Consider the following 16,203-nt stretch of genomic DNA (forward strand, 5'->3'; position numbering starts at 1 on the left):
AATGTTTTTATTTTTCTTTGTACAAATGGATACGGTATATCAAGTGACTTAGGACCCAGTTCATTTGGATCAATTTCAAAATATTTTGTGCAACCATTTTTATTTTCATATTTCTTATATATTTTGTAAAAATTATTTAAAAATAGTTTTGTTTGTTTTATTGTTGGAAAACTAAAATAGTGATTAAAGTACAATTATTGTTAAATTTCAATTGCTAAATTCGAGGTAATTTTTTTGTAATTATCTAAAATTTAAACCTACGTATCAGAATATAATAAATTAAACAGCTCGAAATTTAATCATTTACCAGCCATTAAGAAATTGTTATTTAAGTAACTGGCCTAGCCATTTTCTTTCAAAGGTAGAAAATTCGATAGATATATCTGCACAGCATATCGGCATTAAATTTTCTCCTCATTGAATATATTCTAATGGCAAGAACAATGAAACTCAACATATTTTCAAAATGATTGTAATTTTATGTATTAGTTAATTTAATAAGTAATACAATTATGTTATGATCCATAGATTTACCTAATAAAGAGTTTAATTTAGTAAGTAAATAAGTAAATTTAATTTTTTTTTTATACTTTATTATTTTCATTACAATGATTTAATTTTAGAAGGGGTGTGAGAAGACCACGATTAACGTGGAGGAGTTCGGTCGTAAATGAACTAATCAGAACCGGCAAAAATAGAACTCCTGATGCAGTTCGATGGAGAAGCTTTGTGAAAGCCCTATGCTCCCAAAGGGAGTGAAGCAGAAAAAAAATGATTTAATAATTCAGTTTTTTGCCAAAATTACTGCTGAAAGACGTTTTGCTCTCTATTGTAATTGACAATTTAGAATTTTAAATTTCAAATTATTTACAGCTATGTAATTAATTAATTGATTTTTGCTCAAATAAACCAAATACTTAATATAAAATACTCCACTACGTCGTATAATTTTCACTTTGACTGAGCGATCTAGATTACCTAACTATAACTAGAGCGATATTAATTATATAAACCTGTTTTCTATATGCAAATGTAATCCTAATCTAATCTGAGTGCACTAACAAATTCGTCCAACCAATCTTTTAAATGCAAATTTTATAACACTTTCCCGCTGTTTTAATACCAAAGTTTAATGTAAACCAAATCGTTTATATCAATTAGATCTCCCAGTTCTGTGAACAGATCAATTGAAAATCTTCAGTGATATCAATTATATCTACTTCATAGAACTTTAAAACATCTACACAACTCGAAGGAATTGGTAAATTAAAAATTATCTGAAATTAAAGGTCGTAACGTAAGTTCACAGAATGCGATCTAAGTAGTCTAATTCAGCCACTGATATAGAAAATTAAAGCAAAACAAGTAAAAACGTTTCAGTCGGTATAAACCGATTGAATTATACCCTGCACCTTTCGTTATTGTGTAGCTGTTACTCGAACCTGTGAAGTCATTCTATAGAAACTTCACGGATATGGCTGACCTATAATTGGACATCCGACTGCCAAGTTTCATGAATCTGACTTTATAATTTTTCCAAATATTTAAAATTAGCTTTTGGAGTTGTATGGCAAGTCCCCGAACTTGTCAAGCAATTCCACTAAAACTTCACAAATATATCTGATCTATAATTGGACACACAACTGCCAAGTTTCATGGATCTCACTTTATTATTTTTCCAAATATTAAGAATAAGCTTTAAGACTTGTATGGGAGCTACTCGAACCTGTCAAGCAATCCCATTAAAACTTTAGAAATATGTCTTACCTATAATTGGACACACGACTGCCAAGTCTCATGAATCTGACTTTATTATTTTTCCAAATTTTTAAAATAAGCTTTTAGACTTGTATGAGAGCTACTCGAACCTGTCAAGCAATACCAGTAAAACTTCAGAAATATATCTAACCTATAACTCGACACAAAACTGCCAAATTTCATGAATCTGACTTTATTATTTTTCCAAATATTTAAAATTAGCTTCTGGAGTTGTATGGCAGGTACCCGAACCTGTAAAGCAATTCCTCTAAAACTTCAGAAGTATATTTGACCTATAATTGGACACATGACTGCCAAGTTTCATGAATCTGACTTTATTATTTTGCCGAATATAAAAAATTTGCTGTTGGAGTTGTATGGCAGCCACCCGAACCGGTGCAGCTATCCCATTATAATTCTTAGAGCATATGTAGAATATAATTGGACACATGTATACAAAATTTTATATTTACAGCTTTATTAGTTTTTGAAATATTTAAAATAAACTCTTTGAGTTGTATGGCAGCTACCCGAACCCGTTGTCCGAATTAGTCCAATAACAATAGGGCTCGTCCTTGGCACAAAAGAAAAAACTTGTGAAAGTTTGGTGTCGATTGCATTATTCGTTTTTGAGTTATCGTGCGATCGGACGGACGGACGGACGGACGGACGGACGGACGGACGGACGGACGGACGGACGGACGGACGGACGGACGGACGGACAGACGGACATGTCTAAATCGACGCAGAATTTTACGCTGAGCAAGAATATATATATATGTCCATACTGCAGATGACTCCTTCAAGTAGTTACAAACTCCATACCAAAGTTAATATACCCTTCACGAAGTGCAGGGTATAAAAAAGTATTAGTTTTATATTCCTTTCTACTCTAACTCATAAAAATTAAAAAAATTAGCAATATGCAAATTTCTTTAAGGAAAAAATTATAATTTTCTTACCTTAATTACAAGATTTATGTTCAATATTTCTTTTTTTAATGAAACGTGCTTAAGAACTCCGCATTAATTGGAATCGTGTAAAAATTTTGCTTGCTTTTTTAAATATTTCCTAATCCTGAATATTATACCATAAAATTTGCTTATTTTACATTTTTCTTTCTTAACAAGCTTATGTAAAAGAAAAACGTATATTAATCAGTTATTTTCAAGGAAAACAATAAAAAAAATGTGCAAAATTTTTCAAGGATTCTTCATGTTATTTATAAGATTGCATTCCTTTTTATTCGTGTTTTATATTTATCTTTTCTTCGAATGAATAATATGAAAAAATTCCTGAGTATTGTGAAAAATAATCAATAATATTGAATCTTTGAAATTCCTACATTCTAACAAAGAAAAAAAAACGGGAAAATTTTTATTTAGTTCGTTTTCATGAACTTCTCAAGGATTAAAATTATTTGGTGTTATATTGGTTGGTAATCAAAATATTTTGACATATACGTTTTCGAAACAAAAAAAAAAATGTAACCAGGCAAAGAAAAACAAAACCAGGCAACTCAATCGAAAAAGAAAGATTTAATCGTTTGTATAGGTGTTCGTTTTAAAGTCCTTATTGAACAAAAAATACTTAGAACTCGAATTTTTTTTTATATTTTTGGATGTTTTCTTTTTTGGGGCTTAAAGATAATATTTGCTCTGAAAATATTTATTTTTAAATGCACGTATATATTTTATATATATATAAGTATATAAATATTTAATATAACTAAAGGGGATTTCCCTTACGGCATTGTATGATTATCCTTTTTGTCTTCTATAAAAAGGAAAAATGACGGAGGAGAATGTTAAGTTAACAAAATCTTCTTAACTTTATGATTTGTAGTAGTTTATACTTTTAAAGATTTAATTTTGGAGCAAAAAAAAATTATGAAGCTCATGAACAGTTATTATAGTTATACTGTACTGGAGCTCAGAATTTTGTGTTGAACGGTTCAATTTTAGTGATTTGCATAAACTAAGTGAAATAGAATATGAAAGTATTTTAACAAATATTTTCAAATACCACATAATTAACATCCGACATGTGAATATATATATATATACATGTTCACTTATTTATACATATATAGAGATATTATTAAACAGAACGTAATCGAGTGTATATTTTCCCTAAGTGCAGAGATTTGCGTTAAAGCTTTTATATAACTGAATGACCGGGAAAAAATATAATCTTTAAAATATTTTTTAGTAAAATGATTTTAGAAGCAAATTTTACAATTTTATAACTTCTGCTAAAGAAGAATATTGAAAAATTTTTTTGAAAACTATTACAATGTGAGCTTCAAATTTTTTAAAACTTCAAACGAAGAAGAGGAATAATTTCTACATTTCATTTATGTCCTTAATTAACACAACGTACACAGTTTATGAAGTTTAACTTAAAGTTGGGTTAAATTTTTCAAAATCATCCAGTTAAATTTAAACATTCTTTAGCAATTTATTAAATAAAATAAATCTTACCTAAAATTTGTTAACATATTTAGAAAAAGTCAATTTTAGAAACTTAAATTTACTATTGAAGATTATCAAGTTTTTTTTTTAATTATATTTCTAATTTTAAAATAATCCATTTTCTATAATACAAATATATGAAGACTAAATTTCTCTAATTCATTTCCAGCTACACCATTACTAGCACAAATTTATACGTATAACAACCCAAATTTATAACAACGTTTACCATTTTTATATCAAAAATAACAAATATAGCGCCAAATTTCCTCTTAACGCATTGAGAAGACATTACACTGTAAATCTCCTCTATCTCTTCCTCTTAATATGTATAGCAAGCCAGGGAAAAGAATACATTCCATTTACAAAATTAAAACCAAATTATTCTTTTGATATAAATGAAAGGCATACAATAAAACTATAATTACAAATTTTTGTTTCTATGTTACACTGAGAAAACTATTAATAATGAGAAAACTATTATACTGAGAATTACTCGACGGTAAATGCAAATATAAAATTAAATATAAAATTTCTAATAAAATTAAATAAAGGACTTACCTTGAATAAAAATAAGAAATAAGAAAAATTCCATTAAATTCGCCATCATTTCGGTTCTTTCCTTTAGCTTTGTTAATTTTTTAGAGTTTTTATATTAATAGTTTTTTGTATTCGAAAAAAAATTTCAAAATATACTTAGTTATTATTTCAATAATATTAAATGCACACAGCCTTTTATGTATATGTATATGTGGTAAGGTAAAAATTAAAAATTTTTTTATTTATAAGTAGGTAAGTTTGTTGTATTTTCTCCTTGTAATTTTTGAAAATTGTAATACTCGTAGCTGTTAATTTTTTTCTCTCAATATTTTAATCAAGTTCTTTTAATTCAAGTAACATTTGTAAAATATAATTTTTATGATATTTTTTTCTTTTTGTATTCATAATATTATTTTTGCAAATATAATTATGTATGTAACTGAATTATATGTAAATTCAAATTTATATATGTATGTATGTATAATGTGAAATATCGTTGAAGTTTTTCCTTTTATTTACGGGGTTGCAATTTCATTTAAGATATTGAGTTAAATTCTAAAATGTTTCTTTATAGTGTATAACTATTTCACACATTTCTTCAAGAAATATTTCAAAATGAAAAATAAAATAAAAAAAATATCCTATCAATTTAATGTAGTTTTATACATAAGAATTTTCGCGAAAATTAAATATGAAAATCCTACCAAAATGCTATTAAATTTGACAAATTCAAATTCTGCCAGGTGTAAACTTGACCTTATTATTGCACTCATATATTTTTGTTATTCAAATATATTATTATGTGTGTATATAATATAAAAAAGGATCTTTATCTCTTAATAATGTAAATTTTTTGTTTTATAATTTAGTTTTTAGCACAATAATAATTTTATAAAATAAATTCTATCTAATTTAATCGTTTAAAATATTTATTTAATTAACAAATTAATTTTTGTTACATATTTTTTTATTTTCTCACTTAAAATATGAAAACATTATCTTTTTTCTTATTTTCCTTCTTATTTTAAATGCTTACCATCATTATTCATTCACTAACACTTCTTTGGTAAGAGCAATTATTTTCGAATTTCTCTTAATGATTATATTTTTTATTAGAATAAAAATGTGCTTGTGTGTGTTTGTGTGTATGTTTACACGTTCTGTTAGAATCACTGTTTATTATTGTTGTTATTAAAGTGTTTTTAGTATTGTTTTAATTTAGGTTTTTTTCTTCATAGTTGTTTTGTTATTATGTTTACTTAAATTTTTTTGTTGTCCATTTGCTGTAGTTTTAAATGAATAAAGACTGTTATTCACGTTTGTTTTTATTGTTTTTGTTACGAAGAAAAAACAAATTAATTTTATTTTTCTGTTTTTTTTTTTTTATTTTTTTTTTTTAACTTTTACTCCTATTTTATCCTTTTTTTCTCCTATTTTTTATTTGTATCATACCACTTAGAGTTTTTCTCTTCCAGTTCTCTTCTTATTTTAATATTTAATTCGGAATGATGTCGAAATTTCACAGGACCAGCAATCACTATAATAAAACAAAAAAAAAAACCAACAATAGATTAAAGAAATAACAAAAGAAAAAAAAAAATGAAAAAAGTAAAACATAAAAAAAGAAACAATTTCAGAAACCGGTTTGTCTTCCCTCATTTCTCTCTTTTGTTTTTACTTTTATTATTTTTGATTTTTTTTTTTATTATTATTAGTCAAAAAGTCTTTTTTCATTTGCTATGTTTTCTTCCTTTCTTTAACTCTATTTAAATAAATTTCTTTATAAACAAATTTTTTTGTTTTATGTGCACATACATATCCATACATAAACCATGCATACATGTATATATACATATATATATAAAAAAATTTCTTATACGTGTATATGTCATTTGTTATGTCGAATTTGTACAGCAGTACACTACTAAACTCCCCTAAAAAATTTAAAGAAATGTTCATTTGTTATGTTGGCTGTGTTGTGTTTCACTTTGTTTCTTTGCATCTTCTTTTCTCATCCCCATACTTGTTATTACCGACCGTATTGTGTAAACAATAGGTAGGTTATGTGATGGCAACAAATTTTGCATATCGAGTTTTCGGTGGGAACGTACTTCTCCATAGTAGGGAAGTGTAAATAAACTATTTTTAGCAACCTGTCGGTCTGTCGGTCTGTCGGTCTGTCGGTCTGTCGGTCTGTGTGTGCACGCGTGTATCTCAAGTTCGGCTGAACCGATTTTAATGAAATTTTATATGTAAGTTTATTTCCACCATGGCACGGATCGATCAACTTTTGGTATATATCAGGCCTCGGGAACTGCACTTTTTAGCGGGCCTGTTTTACATTTTTGAGCATATTGAAGAACATATTCAACCGATTTACTTGAAATTTCATATATAAGTTTTGCTCTTCCGGCGATGAAACCTCCTAACTTTTGGAAGAAATCAGGCGTCAGCAACTGGACGTTTACTACGGGCCAAATATACATTTTTGTGTATATAAAGAGAAATAATCAACCGATTTCATTGAAATTTAATATATAAATTCCTCTTATGAAAACTATGAACATATAAATTTTTTGGAAAGATCAGGGCTCGAAAACTGATTTGCGGGCCGATTTCACATTTTTCACCATTTTGAAGAAAATATTCAACCGATTTACTTGAAATTTCATATATAAGCTTTGTTTGACCGTCCGTGAAAATTCCTAGCTTTTGGAACAAATCAGGCATCGGCAACTGGACGTTTACTACGGGCCAAATATACATTTTTGTGTATATAAAGAGAAATAATCAACCGATTTCATTGAAATTTAATATTTGAATTCCTTGTATTAAAACAATGAACATGTAAATTATTTTTTGGAAAGATCAGGGCTCGAAAACTGATCTGCGGGCCGATTTTACATTTTTCATCATATCTACGGAACGAATTGATGGAGTTTCTTGAAATTTGATATTTGAGTTCTGGTTGTTACCGAAACTAACTGGTGAGCCTTTCAGGGAGTTCGGGTAGCACAAAGCGAAACTCTACTAAGAGCCAAATTTATATTTTTCTAAGTATGTTAACTATAAGCTTACTAATGTCCTAAAAATTGGAAAGAAGTATTTAACAGACATTTCTATAATATTCTGTAACACTTTCACTTAACTAAACAATACACATTGCGGTCGGTTATGTGCTGACCACATCAGATTTTTTTTTTCTTTATTTTTCACTTTTCTACTCTTATAAGTTATGTACTTTGTTATTCAAATTCAATTACTCGGAATAATAAATTATATTCTTTTTTTCTTATTTTGTTTTTGGTCAAAAGGATCTTTAATGAAAACAGAAAAAAAAAGAGAGAAAAATAGAAAACGAAAGAAAAATAAATGTAGGAAATTATTTTTTCTCTTTTTGTTTTTTTAAATTTTCGTTTTTCTTCTCCAATTTTTAGTTTTTCTTAGCAAAATCGTAGCTTCAAAAGCTTTAAATTTTTTGATAATAAACAAAAAGAGAAACGAAAACTAAGGTAGGCATACACTCAGTGTTGCCGTTTTATAATAAAGTGTTGAAATGAAGAAGATGTATTGATCCGGTTATATCACAACAGATTTCTTTTTCATATATTTTGATGAGTCTTTTTGAAAAAAGATTATATTATCTAAATACATAAATTTATTTAAATTTAGGACAATTATACTGAACTCGCCTTTTATTATACTGAAATAATGATCTTTATTGATAATTATGGTAAAAATATGATTTCGCCAGTGTTATATTTCCAGATCAAAAACTAAGAAGCGCATTAACTTTTTTTTTAAATTTATTTAAATTTATTTTTATTTTGAACTGCACAAAAATTTCGATCTCAAACTTTCAATATTAAAAAACAAACGAGAATAGATGGAACGAACGAATGATTTTAAGTGATGTCTGTTGATTGTCACATTGTTCCATATGTACTTCAGATTTTTTATTAATTGATACAAAATTTCAACACTCTAATTTCAATAGTTTCCATAATATAAATGAATTTCAAAGCTGTATAGCAGCTACCACCACAAATAAAGAAATTTCAACTAGTTTTATTAAATATTTGCTTGGGCGAAATTTCAATACGAACAAACTTTCGTACGGGTATAAAAACAGAAAATGTTTTTCCAATGGAAATATTTCAGCGAATGGAAGCAAAGTTCAGTATAGCATTGAATGTTGTTGGATTGCAGAAGAAATATTAAATTGAAGCAAAAACGACAGTTCTGCATACACTACGCAAATCATCATCATATTGGGTAAAAAAGGAAAAGTAAAAGTGAGATGGCAGTTAAGTTGAATATGACGTGTATAAAACGAAGAGAATCAAATGGGAGAAAAAAATAGATATGAAAAAATTAACTTATAAAAAAAATTATAAAAAATAAAAACAAGCAAAAAAAAGTGAAATGAATTTGCACTGACAACAAGGAGAGAATGGAAAATTAACTTTATAAGAAAAATAACGGTTAAAAAATATTTTCTTTTTCCTCAATTTTAACCCTTTTTTGTTAAAAAGGAAAATACTTATGCAAAACATACATATATATGTACATAAAGACTTTAATAATTAATCTCTTTTAGCTCATTTTATTTTAAATTTAAAGATACTTAACCATTAGGTGACCTATAGAATTAAGACATACACACATATTTGGAAACCGTCATTTATTTTATGTCAATAAAAATTAAGCCACAATTCGTTCTTTAATTGTGTAGTTCATTGTACATATAGTACAATTAAAATATTTAGTTTTTATTGAAAATAGAGAGAAATTACTATGAATAACTCAATATACAACATTCAATTTGGTTTTTTGCAAAGGTCACCTTTTCTTTTTAACAATCAAAAGTTATTGGTATTACGGAATAACTTTCATGTATTTATATAATGTGATTTTTTTTGTTGTTTAATTTTTTGTGTTTTTATATTTTGAGTGATTCTCTTTGCATTAGTTGACGTCAAGAAGACTGAATTATTTTCGTTGTCGTAATATTTTCCTTATATTGGCGATATATCGTCGATTCCACCTTTAGATTCTAAACATGAAATTGGTGATATTTCGACCAGGAGAGTGGCATAACATTGAAGTCTTGGAATCGAAAACTGAATAAATTAAAAAAGACTATAAATATAATTTTACAGATTTTTATGTATATAGTTTTTTCAAATGTTGGTAAACAATAAACCTGTAAAGAAGACATTAATTTCGAAGTAGTTTTAGTAGTTATTAGAAACTTTCATCGAAAGCCACTTGCACCTCCTTACAAGTACAGAAGCAAAGTAATAGAATCGAGAAACATCCAATTTTTATATTTTCGTTATTTTCAGTCGTTTGAATGACTGGAATTTGGTATTATTTTCTTTCGTTTACTGTGGTTTAAAAATTTACATAAAATAGTATATTCCATTTCGATGACGCGGTGTCATTAAAAAATTAAATGTTACAAAGAAAGTATACTATTAAAACTACAATACTAAACTTGCTATAAAACCGAATGTTCGAAAGAACGAATATGAGTATAATGTCACCTTCAATTAAAAAATTAAAACTAAGCTTTGAGGTAAGCTGTAAGCCACAAAATGGTTCGGCACAACACAATTTTTTGCAAAAAACTGTAATTTTAAATAATTTCGCCGACATTTTGAATACCAAATTGTTGCGTTACGCATTTTCTATTTGCGTTCGGTACTATTTAATTTTCAGTAAAATTGCATAGAATCCTTTTTTCTGTGAGTATTTAAATTTCCTTTTTTTTTTATTAATGTTTTTATTTGAAAATTCCTTTGTTTTAGGTTTTTATTTTTCGTACTCATTATTTTAAATTTGTTTTTTTTTTGTTTATTTTTATTTAGTAGCAGGCTATCTGCTCATATAATCGTGATGATCATTAGAGAAAAAAATACAACTGTAAAACAAAAAGACAAAAAAAAAAGAACGAAAAAGAATCTAAAAGTGGAAAAAAGGGACTCACTGTTTTTTTATTGTAAAGGTTTCTTTTGTATTTTTAAAAGCAATAATCATGGAAAATACAAAGATAACAGATGAAAAGTAAAAAGTTAAAAATTTTTGTCCACTTGGAGAGTAAATTTACTTCAATTTCTTTGTCTGTTTATTTATGTTTAGTTGCTTCCATTATCCTTTTATATAAATTGTTCTATTTTTTTTTGTGTATTTGTTGTTTGTTTGTTACGTTAGTCCTTTGATAAAGAAGTTTTGTTCTTTAGTCCTATCCCACTTATTTTTAGTTTTTTTATTTTTTATTTTTTTTTTTTTTGGTATTTAATTTAATTTTTTTATTTTTTTTTTCTTTCAGTTTGTTTATCTTTCTTTTCTCTATTTTCTTTTAATTTTTTACTTTCAATTCAGAAAACACAAATTATTCAAGTCAATGGTTGCTTATTTATCCATTCCATCAGTTAAATTAACGAAAATATACGGTCCAAAAAGTCAGTAGATTGGTTATTTAAATAGTAGAATAATCTTCGGAAAATAAAGAGGAAGAGAGGCGGAAATAGAAAAGACCAAAAAAAAACAAAAAGGTTTTAAATTAAAAAATAAAAATCCTTTTAATTTTATCTTGTTTAATTTTTAAAATAAAAATTTTAAATTCAAATACTTAAGTATCGCATGAATTTTTAGATTTGATATTGAAAATTTTAATTCTATTTATTCTCTTTCTGCCTACACCATTTCTAAAATCTCGGTATTTTACCTAAAGTTATTTATTTTTTAATATTATGTATATATTTATAAATAATGTGCACGCTCCCTTAACAGCAGTATCGAATAGATCATTGGGTTACTTAACTGAAACGACTCTGATTTAATTTTTGATTAAAACGATAAGAGAAGTAATATTGTTAGTTTACTTAATCCTGTGTTATATATGACAAATGGCTGTACGTTATAGAATGATCAGGTATTTAAAGGAAAATTAAAAAAATTTTCTGATCACAAAAAATTCAAGCACTTTAGAATCAATTTAAGGATAACAAATTTGGGATTCCATCAAAATCATGATAGAAATAGAAATAGAAATCCGTGTGGCAAAATATAAAATGACATGCACTTCGTTGCCTTTGGTTAGAATTGCGCCATTTTAAATTTTTAAGTGCAACCTATGATCTAATATTTAACTTTTTTAAATTTTGTTGAAAATTTTATTTTAATGGTTTCGTGTTATACGCAAAAGGTATTTTCGAGCCACTTATGAAAATTGTGTTGTTATTATTCAAATCTCCCATTTTTTCGAAATATATGAAATTTTACAAAATTGTATAAAATTTTATTAAAAACATTCAATTTGCTCATTCATTACTTTTCACCTTCAGTTTATGCTTTACCCATTTTAAAAGCATTTTCTATTTATAATTTAAGAAACTTGTTCTTACGAAATATTTTTGTTTATTAATAGCCATATTGAATCCCTGCACTTAAAAGTCAAATTAGGAGCGCAAAAAAATATTTTCAATTTACATAAAAAAAATTTATATGTTTGGCATTATCAAATTCTTCATACATTTGAAATGCAAAGTACAAAAATTTGAAAGGAAATTTTTTGACTCAATTAAATTTCAAGTTAAAAATTTTGCATGTATTTCTCCTGATCAATTAAATTAGAAGCAATTTTTTTTGGAAATTACACACAGTAGTAGGTTAAAATTAAATTTTGTATTTAAAAATAAAATTCATACTAATTGAATTCTTAAGTTTTTATATTGTTCAGTTAGCCAAACATTCGCGAAGGTTGTTGATGTAGGACCAAGCAAAAAGTTTCTTATAAATGTCCATATTTTGTTCCAATAGACGACCGACCAAATATTTTTCATTTTCTACTTTTCTTTTATTTTTCATTTCACAAGAAAATTGTTTTGCATAAAAAACTCATTTACTGATATGAAAAGTTTTTCACTGCAATAAAGTGAAAAATTTGGATTTATTTTTAAAAGCAAAAATAAAAGTTTTCAATTATATTACAAAATGCATAAATTTTAAGCGAAAAAAAAACTACTAAGTATTTTCTACAACAATAATTTGCAAGTATAAAATAAATGAAAAACAAAATGAAATTTTGTAAACAAAAACCAAAAATTTAGAAAATTTAACTAACGCCATAATGGAGAAAAATTGTAGTATAAAAATATAATATAATAAGAGGGGATAAAAAATTTTAAAACAAAAATTTATGTAAAAATCCAAAAATCATAGTTATTTAATTTTTTTTAACTATTTTCCATTCAGCTTTGCTTGAACACTCTAAAGCAACGGAATGGTAAACCTTTTTCATGTACGGGCCAATAGTATATTATTGAATGAATTTACAATTAAAAATTATTTCGTATTGTTTAGGCGAGCTTTCAAATTCAGTTCTAATTTCACATAGTTTATGAATTAACAATTCAATTCGATCTCACACTATGTATGTACAATCAAATTGTTGTAAAATAGAATTGAATTAGTTTTTAGATTAGAAATTTCGTAGACTTGTCAAATCTAGCCAAAATGATTAAAAATAATAGCTGGCTGTAATATGATCGCATTTTTTTTAATTTTCACAAAATGCATGTGAATTATAGATTGTATTTTGGGATCAAAATGCACTCTGACACATTTGGATTTATTTTTGCATCCGATACAATACTCTTTTCAAGTCAATTACTCTAGAACCTGAGGAACTTGAAGCGCCCGGCGGATTTAACTCGGACAGAATATTGTTTCTAAGAGTATCATCTCAGTCTGATAAGGAAGATTCATGAGTATTTTCACCATATTTTCAGTACTTAATTTTTTCTTTCGAAAAGGCTATATAGGTATACAAAATGAATAAGAGAACCGCTCATAAATTTTACCAGAATGTATTTGAGAATACTAATTAGATTTAAAAAATTTGACTATCATTTCAATAATGTAATAGTTTCCGGTATACCAAATATAATACAAAAATGTTTTCAACGTCTGATTTGAAGTAAAATTAAATAATTTCGAAAATTTTAAATTACTTTACTGTGGATCTTTTTATAATCCACGACTCATATAATTGATTCAGTCCATAAATATTTTTCAAGTTAAAACCAATTTTTGTTATTATTTTTGTTTTTTTTTTTTGCTATAATTTTTTGTTACTCCTGGAAAATTGTTCACAATTTTATTTATGAAAAACTGTATTAAAAAATTGTTCAAAATTCGGTGACCCAGGAAATGTTTCGTCTTTCACAGACCATGCAGTGTAGGTCGAAGGTATATATATTCTGGACTTTTATTATTACTACTATAACTGCCAATTTAACACTCACTAGATTTTTACCTTATTTTTTTTTATTCTTTTGTAATGTAAGGTTAATTAAAATGATTTCTATTCAGCGAATTTTGTTATCCTAATTCCATTTAGGTAAAATAAAATTCTATAATGTATATGTAAAATTTTATTTTCATTTCTTAGAATTTTTAGAATTTTATGAACGCAACCAATTGGACCATAAAATATTATGCAGTTTTAATGTTGGATACCTTAAATCCTTCGCAATATTTTAATTACAAATTTTAATTTTCACAATGTTATTTTAATATATAAAAATATGTATACATATATATATCTATATGGTACCATTAAACATGCATTTATGCACCTTTACGAATTAGCTTTTATTTTAATTAGTAGTTTACAACAAAAAATAAAAAAAGAATAAAAATTATGCTGAATGTTTATCAATAATGAAATATATGTATATAACGTATATAAATGTGCTAAATACACACATACAGCCGGCTGAAAATTTCGACATTTTGCAACTGAGTATATGATAATAGTTTCTAAGCATGCTCTTACCGACAGAGAGATAGCGAGATAGGCCCATTTTGTTCTGCAATTCGACTTTGGCATTATTTTGTGCCAAATGAGTTTTTTCTATTTGTAATTTTATTTTTCCCCATTAATATGACATTAAATAAAACTAACTTTATAAAATAATTATTTTAGTCAATGTCCGCATAAAAAGTATTGCAAACCTAAAAGTTTCTCACAAAATTTCAGTAATATTTTCCTTTAATGTCGTCATCTACTGAAGTATTTAGTATTTCGCACTCTTGTGAGAATAGAAACATAGGTCAGAAGATTTCGGACTTGCTTACTTTATTACTTTTAATACAAAAATTTTTAATATAAAACATAGATCAGAGATGTGTTGACTGCTAAATTAAAAGAATTTTATTAAAAACCTTTTTTATTTAATTCTTTTATATTTTGAAATAATTTAGGCTATTTTCTAGCTAAATTATAAAAGTTTTTTGCAAAAATTGATATGTATTTTAAGTTTATTTTATGATATTCCATGTCCATCATATTTTAGGTCCCACAATGATAAATCGATCAATATATGTATGGAAACGCTTAAATATCTTCTAGTAGTCCTAAAAATTTAAGCCAAACTATCAAACACTTCAAATTTGCCGAAACCGAGTAAATGGTGCGTTGAATTAAAAAACTATTAACTTACGAAAGGTATTTGTGTGTTGGTGTGTGTATTAATATTAATAATTGTTTATTTTATTTTAACTAAAATAATTTTTCTAACGAGCATCAGGGAATTAAAAGTTTCTGCAAATGTTTACAGAAAATAGCTGCAGCTGAGTGCAAAAACTACCAAATCCGAATTTTTCCGTTTTATCTTTAATTTAAATTGGAATTTTTTCGATAGTTTACTCTGTAGTCTGACGAATTTGGGTTTCCTTAATTAAAATAACTCCGAAGTTATATACATATAATAAAGTTGAGTCAAACCAATGGTCAATGGTCATCCATATACTTATACATTTAGTAAAAATTTTCTTCTATGAAAGCAAATTTCTAGTAAAGATCTATTTAAGTATATTTAAAATTTCAACTGTAAAACCACGGGAAAACGAGCGGACGGATGAACATAGTGAAACTAATAAGCACTTGTTTTCAAACATTTTTTGAAAAAGAACTAAAAATATAAAAAAATTAGACTTTTTTTACCATTAAATTTAATCGTTGGATTTATTATAACCGAATGGATTCGCATTGCTTCTTCTATATGCAATGTACATAGCATATTCGACAGCATTATGTCTGCTAAATGTTTTTTTTCTAACAGATACTAATTTCAGCTTCATCTTTTACTCATTTTTTTTTGTGTTTTTTTCTAGTATTTCAGTTTTTGGATAGAACAATTAATTTGTTTGTCGGAATTCTCGACGTTTGCAATAATGTTATTGTATTTGCATTGGGGTTCAAATACTTAAGAACTTTTTCCAACAAACAGAATAAATACTTAATATAAATCTCATTAGTATCCGCCATAACAGTTTTAATTGGCTTTAATTGTAAAATTAAAATTTTCGGAATCAATTCAAATTTTATTTATTTATATACTTTTTTTATTAAATTAAG

At 26.2% G+C, this 16,203-nt stretch overlaps 1 long non-coding RNA gene across 2 annotated transcripts in view; it reads right to left on the minus strand.

Moving 5' to 3' along the window:
- The window catches only part of LOC129615322 (uncharacterized), a 108,772-nt gene that overhangs the window by 45,222 nt on the left and 47,347 nt on the right, over positions 1 to 16,203 (minus strand). For both annotated transcript variants that reach the window (XR_008697448.1, XR_008697447.1), the window contains one exon: positions 4,794 to 6,309. This is a non-coding gene — a long non-coding RNA (uncharacterized LOC129615322). The remainder of the gene's footprint in view (positions 1 to 4,793; positions 6,310 to 16,203) is intronic.

This window comes from Condylostylus longicornis, unplaced genomic scaffold, assembly GCF_029603195.1.
Source record: "Condylostylus longicornis isolate FDR11 unplaced genomic scaffold, ASM2960319v2 ptg000135l, whole genome shotgun sequence".
In the NCBI taxonomy this organism is placed as follows: domain Eukaryota; kingdom Metazoa; phylum Arthropoda; class Insecta; order Diptera; family Dolichopodidae; genus Condylostylus; species Condylostylus longicornis.